A 7,337-nucleotide genomic window follows, 5' to 3' on the forward strand; every position below is an offset into this window, starting at 1 on the left:
TTTGATAAACCGTCGCTTATTTTAGTAGACGACGGTTTTATGAAAAATTGTCGCTATTATAGCGTCGGTATATAAAACTCGTCGCTATATTAGCAACGGTTGTTCAAAAACTGTCGCTATAATAGCGACGGTTTTTCAACAACCGTCGCTAATATTTAAAGGCGACGGTTGTTGAAAAACCGTCGCAAAAAAAGCGACGGTTGATCTAAAACCGTCGCTATAGTAGCAACGGTTTATCAAAAATCGTCGCTATTCCATCCGTTTTTTTGTAGTGGACGGTGTTGCAAAAGCTAAAATTGCTGCATATGGCAATGGTATTGTCAAAAGTGCAACGATACAAGAAGGTTACCTTATCTGAAGTTGTGCAGAGTTGGCAGTATAGATGGAAGATGATGGAGTTACATAGGAAAATGTTTTGCGAAATAGCTACTGCTGAGCCCGAGTGTGTATTGTCCAAGGACCACATGGTACAAACTGAACACAAATTCACGTAAGTAAAAATCCAGTTGTGTGACTTTTATTTCAGATATGTGATTATTGAAATTATCAAAATTAATTAAAATCTTTCTCCTGTTTGTCAGCTCAGGTTTGTTTGTTGAAATATATCATATTGCTTCATTTATTTTTGGGATTCTACATAACAATCCAACGCTGTACATAACGAGATTTTGGTTCTTGAACAAGCAATTATCCTCGTGTTCTGATTCAAGATTAAGCAAAAAAATACTACAAAAACATGAGACTTAAAAGAAAAAATTGAGTCACTATAGCAGCGCGGGGGTGCCACTCTTTGGGCATTCCCGCGCCACCTGAAATTTATTCCAAGCGCCTTTTTCCGAATAGTGGGAGCACTCGTGCCCAGGACGTGGCTCGGGGGCCACCTCACAATTTTTTCAGCAACACAGCCACGCTCAGAAAGTGGCTAGAGTGGCTAGGGGACGCCGGTAGTGTCTTTTTACAAAAAAAAATGTCGTCTTTTCATGGACCAATGTTTCCAAAAGGTGTCCTTGGGAATTGTGGTCGGTTTTTATGCTCCAAAAAGCCCTCATCTGATAGAAAGAACATATATCATAAACACAATGCATAATATATATATTCCGAAGCTCCGAGAGTGGGGCATATTCTTCTTAAGAAAATCATATTCAACACGAGTCTCAACTGTTTATTTTCCAATTTTCCTCAGAGATTTACCAACAAGCTTAAGAATATTATTGAAATTTGAAGATGACTTTCATATCAACAACAACAAATGTTTTTGCAACTCATGAAGAAAAATCAGAGAAGTTTAATGACACAAAATTTAAACGATGACAATAGAAGATATTTTTCTATATCACAACCTTGAGTTTGATAAGGTTCCTCAAGGAAGATCCCCCTAGCATTCCCGAGGACGAAATTGGCCTATCGTTTGAGAGTGTTGATTGATGCATGAAATCAAAGTGATTTATTTGAGCTCGTGCAGTCTCTTGGAAGTCATCCAAACAAACTTACATTGTTAGATCTACCATAGAGTCTGAGTTTATTCCTCTAGACAAAACTGTGGAAGAAACCGAATGACTACACCCTTTTCAAGAGGATATTCCTTGCTAGACAGAACAAGTGTCTGCAATAATGATACACTGGGATAGTTAATATATTATTGTAAGGACACAAAACAATATTTATAACAAGTCTCGACATATTCGTCGAAGACCACTACAAAAAAACAGATAGAATAGCGACGGTTTTTGATAAACCGTTGCTATTATAGCGACGGTTTTTGATCAACCGTCGCTATAATAGCGACGGTGTTTCAAAAACCGTCGCCATAAAATATTAGCGACGGTTTTCTAAAAACCGTCGCTATTATAGCGACGGTTGTTCAAAAACCGTCGCTAATATAGCAACGGTATACACCGACGCTATAATAACGACGGTTACCGACGCTATAATAACGACGGTTTTTCATAAAACCGTCGTCTACTAAAGTAAGCGACATTTTAGCGACGGTTTTACAACAACAGTCGTTATCGTAGCGACGGTTTACTAATCACGTCGCTATATTGTGCGACGGGTTATATACCCGTCGCTATGTGCGACGGTATTATAACAAACCGTCGCATTATTTTGCGACTGTTTATTTAATCCATCGCAATAGGCGACAGTTTTTTTACCCGTCGCCAAAAGCGACTGTTGGGCTAACCGTCGCCGATCTAGATCGGCGACGGTTTGTCAAAAACTGTCGCTAATAGCGACGAATTTTTTGACTACCGTCGCTATGATTCTTTTATATACCTAAGCTCGCGAACATATTACACCGATTTTCGCCTTTTTCGGATTTTTTACTTTTTAGCGGAATTTTATCAATTTTTTCGCATTTTCTTTTTTTTACTTTGTACTAACATTTTTTTGTATTAATTTCGTAGAATTGTTCGTCGATGTAATCTTTCAGCGTTACGGGATCTGCACATCTTCGTGCAAGTAAGATTTTTAAAGTTTTTTTATCGAAAATTTAATATTTAATTTTAAAATTTGGGGTGTAACGTATTTATGAAATTTTGCGTAGTATTTTTTGATGATTTTAAATTTTTTTTTACAGTTTTTATATAGCGACGGTATTTCGAAAAACTGTCGCTTAATATAGCGACGGTTTTTCCAAACAACGTCGATTAGTATAGCGACGGTTTTTAAAAAACCGTCGCTGTCATGTAGCGACGGTTATGTACAACCGTCGCTTAATATTAGCGACGGTTTATATTTAAACCGTCGCTACATTAGCGATGGTCTTCTTCAAGTAAACCGTCGCTATAGGCGACGGGTTTTGAGAAACCGTCGCTGCAAAAAAGCGACGCGGCCTGCTGTTACGGTTTTCCAAAACCGTCGCTAGAACCGTCGCTTAACCCTTTTAGCGACGGTTTTGACGGTTTTAAACCGTCGCTAACCCCGTTTTTTTTTGTAGTGGACATACTATTGGTTGGCAATTGATCTATGATAGAGTTATCATTGTTGATTATGTCAAGTCAAATGATAACTTGGCGAATCCGATTACAAATACATTTAATATATATAAAATATATAGCTTGTCAAGAGAAATTATGTTGAAACCTACAAAACAAAGTTTTTATACTGAACACCAAACATTGTAGATTGGAGATCCCAATATCTTAGTTCATTGAGACAACTAAATTATGAAAACTTGGGAGAACACTTGGGAATTCCTCCATTCAAATTCTTAAGATGAAGAGTATTGTCACCTACCAATGTAGGGAGGTAAAGTTCTGTTTTTAATGATTCCTTAACTTGGAAAAGACGAAATATGTTAAGATAATTTTATAAGGAGATCACCTATATAAGTGTGAGGACAGACCGCCTCATTGAAATATTTATGGAGTTGAGATATGTTCCATAACAAAAACAGACACAACTTGCAAAACCAAATGGAATGTTATAGCGATTATTGTGTAAATACTATTGTTTGATTTTACATAAACCATCGAAAAGTTCAACATCACATCAATTTGTGACCTAGTAAATCACGTAGTATTCTACTAAGAAAGGTTCAAGGCTATAAGCTAACTATCTGATGCAGTAGTTTCTCACGCAAACTCTTTTGAAATCATGTTCATTAATGTTTTAATTTCATTCGTGTGGGAGATTGTTGGAAAACTAAATGAATGAAGATTAAGAAAGAAAAATACTAGAAAAACTCGAGGCTCGAAAGAAAAAAAATTGAGTGACTGTAGCACTGCGAAGACGCTACTGTTTGGCACCCCCGTTCCACGTGGTATTTTTTCCATGTGCATTTTCGAAGAGTGGGAGCACCCCGTACCCATGACGTGGTGCGAGGGCGAAACTTGACAATATTTTCAGTCTGTTTTTTGAACGGTGAGTGTACCTACGTCCGGAAAATGGCGTGGGGACGTCAGGAGTGTTTGTTAACAAAAATGTTTTCTTTTCATGGACCAATGTTCCAAGATGTGTTCTTTGGACTTGTGGTCGGTTTTTGCACACTAAAATGCCTCTATCTGATTGAAAGAACAAATGTATATATCATAGAGATAATACATAATATAGATATACAAGAAAGGATAAGGTCATTTGCATTCATATTGTTCATATTTCATTCTTTCTTTTGATATCCAAAGAGTTTACAAATTTTCAGATTTATGAACTTGTGTTTATTGTGTTGTAATCACAAATGTAGTTATTGTATTTTGGGAGATGAGTGTCACGTTCCGAAACACCAAGAACGTGGCATAATCTTTATAAAAAAATCATGTTGAACATGATTGTCAACTGTTGATGTTCAAATTTCCTCATAGATATACCAACAATTTTTCCGTGCAACTTTGATTGATTTGTTTGTTCTGTTAGAATTTCATCGTAAATATTTCTCTTAAAATCGATACCGATGATGAACTTTGTACTAGTTGTTTAAACATATGCGCACGTATTTTTAATTTTCATGAAAACGCTTATGTAACATTTCTTCTCAATATCTCAGAGCCAATAGCATGTATAAAATGTTCTTAGAAACCTAAGCAAAACATGGTTATTTATCTCACGACCAAAAATAATATTAGGATTGTATGTTTTAAAACATAAAAAAAAATTACGAGTAATGAAGTCCATGCAAATAAGGGTGACTGTGGTTTGTCATTTTAAATACATTCTCATTAAAATTGTTCATTCCGCCCTCAAAATGGATGCCCAAAAACCCCGAAATTACCACAAAGCACGCGGTTAAATTTGAACTTTAAATTAATAAATAGATTTAATTTCTCAACTCATTCCCATAAAAGGAGTCATGAAAGGCACCCTTCCTGTCAACAAGAGGGCCACACTGTTTGCAGTTGAATTAAATGCTTTATGCCATAAATTCTTTCCCTTTGTTCGGTTTTTGTCTTCATCTTCTTTAAGGGTTAATTAGAGGCCGATTGTTGTCATATTAGTGATTGCTTTAAAAACATGCAATGCAGTGTGTGCACGTAGCGCCTTTTCTTTCTCATATTCATGGATACACTATAGTTTCACTACGAGATATTTGCATTGATTTCCTTGTATTTTTTTGTATTTAATATTGGCCACTTTTATTATCTGTAGAAATTATAACATATGTGGGAAGACGATGGCAACTTGATTTCACTACAACTATTGGACGTTGATTATCAGCACAGATTTAGATCTCCTGTTGGTCAACCGACAAGCTTTGTTTTAAAGTGGAGTAGTTCGTTTTCAAATAAAGTCATCCCTTTAGTATGCACTAAATATTGAAATAATTGGATGGAAAGATGAATTAGAATTCTAGAAGTAAGAGCTCAAGATAGTAGGTAGCGACTTAACAAAGTATTGTTTGTTCCCCAAATTTATTTATTTTTTTTTATGTATATTATTTTACGGTATTGTGTGATTTTATTTTATTTTTTTAAGGAATTATAAATTACGATGAAATTAGGAACTTTGATATCTAACAGATTTAACATTGCGAAAATAAAAACTAGTCCCACAATAAACTTGGATATCTTTAAGATTTACCGACTCAAAACAAAGATTTAGCTAGCTTACAGATAACTTTAATTATATACTAAGAATTGATAGTCATAGAAAGTTAACAATTTTATTATTAAAAAAAATGTTTATTTTCTTGGTAATTAATATAACTAATTATTTCAGTAATTTGTTATTTTAAAACTTAAATTTATTTTATAACCTTTCATTTATATGCGGCAATCTGATCATTTTGTGATGACACCAAGATTGGATAAAATCATTCACTCTCATCAACTTAATTATATAATATTCAAATATCTTATGACACGGTCTCACATAACTTTATCTATGATGTATGTCAACTCTGTTCATATTTATAATAATAAATAATATTTTTGACATAAAAATAAAAAACTTTTCACGTGTAACTCAAATCAGAGATCCATCTCAAATATTTTTTTATTTTTTTTGTAAATTGAATTGAATGATCTGCTTCAATCGTATATATATAAATTTGAATTATCACATCGTTACAAACATATTTTAATATAGTTTTTACATAAAAGGTATTCAACACGAAATTAATAATTTGATGTGCAATGAATTTATATATTAAAATCCAAATCCTCCTTTTATGTTTGATAATGTGATGTGAGGATATGTAATAGATCAACAACGCAAATATTTTTTGTTAAAAAAATCTTAGAGATAAACTAGGAGATCTTAATTTAGGTTTTAAACCAAAGCAAATATTGATTAGCTTACACTACACTTAAGTTAGAACATTATAATGAATAAAAGCCAGCTGAAATTATATAACCAATTGTACGTATTTTCAAGAATTATTAACTCCAGGAACATAATGCAATTGAGATGTACTGAATAATATTTCAAATTATTTCCAGTTTACGGGAATATACATACATATAACAAGATTTGCATTTAATCAATGTTGGGGCTGTGGAGATAGAATCTTAGGGTGAATACGACATGACACTCATGCTTAGGAGTATGACCTTTCAGGAGAGAGGGAGAGAGATTTTCCTGAAAGTTGGCCACTAGAGTTTTAAATGGTGGGGGTACTGTATGGCTTTCAATTCCCATGCTTTCCATTTTCCCCCCCAAAGGAAAAAAAAATGGTTATATTATCAGCTAATTTAATTTCATGTTATTATGTAATGATACATGCTCGTATCCAAATTGATGGAGTAGGTGAACAAATATTTGATAAATGATCGTGGATAACGACTTACGTTATTTACTTAATGTACACATAAGTGTAACGACTATTCTCGTATCATAAAAAATTATTGTAGGTGAGTAGCTAGGTAGATGGATACACAATATATATATGTTCTGATGTATTTACTATTTAGGTGAGAAGATTTACAACGTTCTTTGTCTAGAAAAGGAAAAGATGTAAAAGGGAAATGGGTGACTTATAATCTGCAGGTTACTACAGACTTCTATGGTCATTTTTGAGATAGGTTGCTTTCCATTGTCCACTTTATTACTCTTCTCTCTTTTAGATCTTGCTTGGATTTTCTGGTCCAACCATTCGATTTCCACTTGCCTTTTTTTTGCTTTGTTTCATTTAATTACTATGCTACATATTCTTAGTAGCCCCTATCCCACATACCTACCTACCTACTCAGTTAAGGAATTTGTCATATTCAAATTTTTTATAATTACTATTAAAAAAATAGCTCCCCTCTTTACTTAGTAACAGATGGACCCGATATGGGCAAAAATTAGATACATTTGATTTAAAATAGCACTGATAAATAATTAAGCAGCTTTTGAAGATATAAAATTTGAAGTGATTCTGTGAGGGAAAGTATGCTGCCGATAATGGAAATTTCTCAAGG

Source organism: Primulina huaijiensis, chromosome 18, assembly GCF_012295235.1.
Source record: "Primulina huaijiensis isolate GDHJ02 chromosome 18, ASM1229523v2, whole genome shotgun sequence".
Lineage (NCBI taxonomy): Eukaryota > Viridiplantae > Streptophyta > Magnoliopsida > Lamiales > Gesneriaceae > Primulina > Primulina huaijiensis.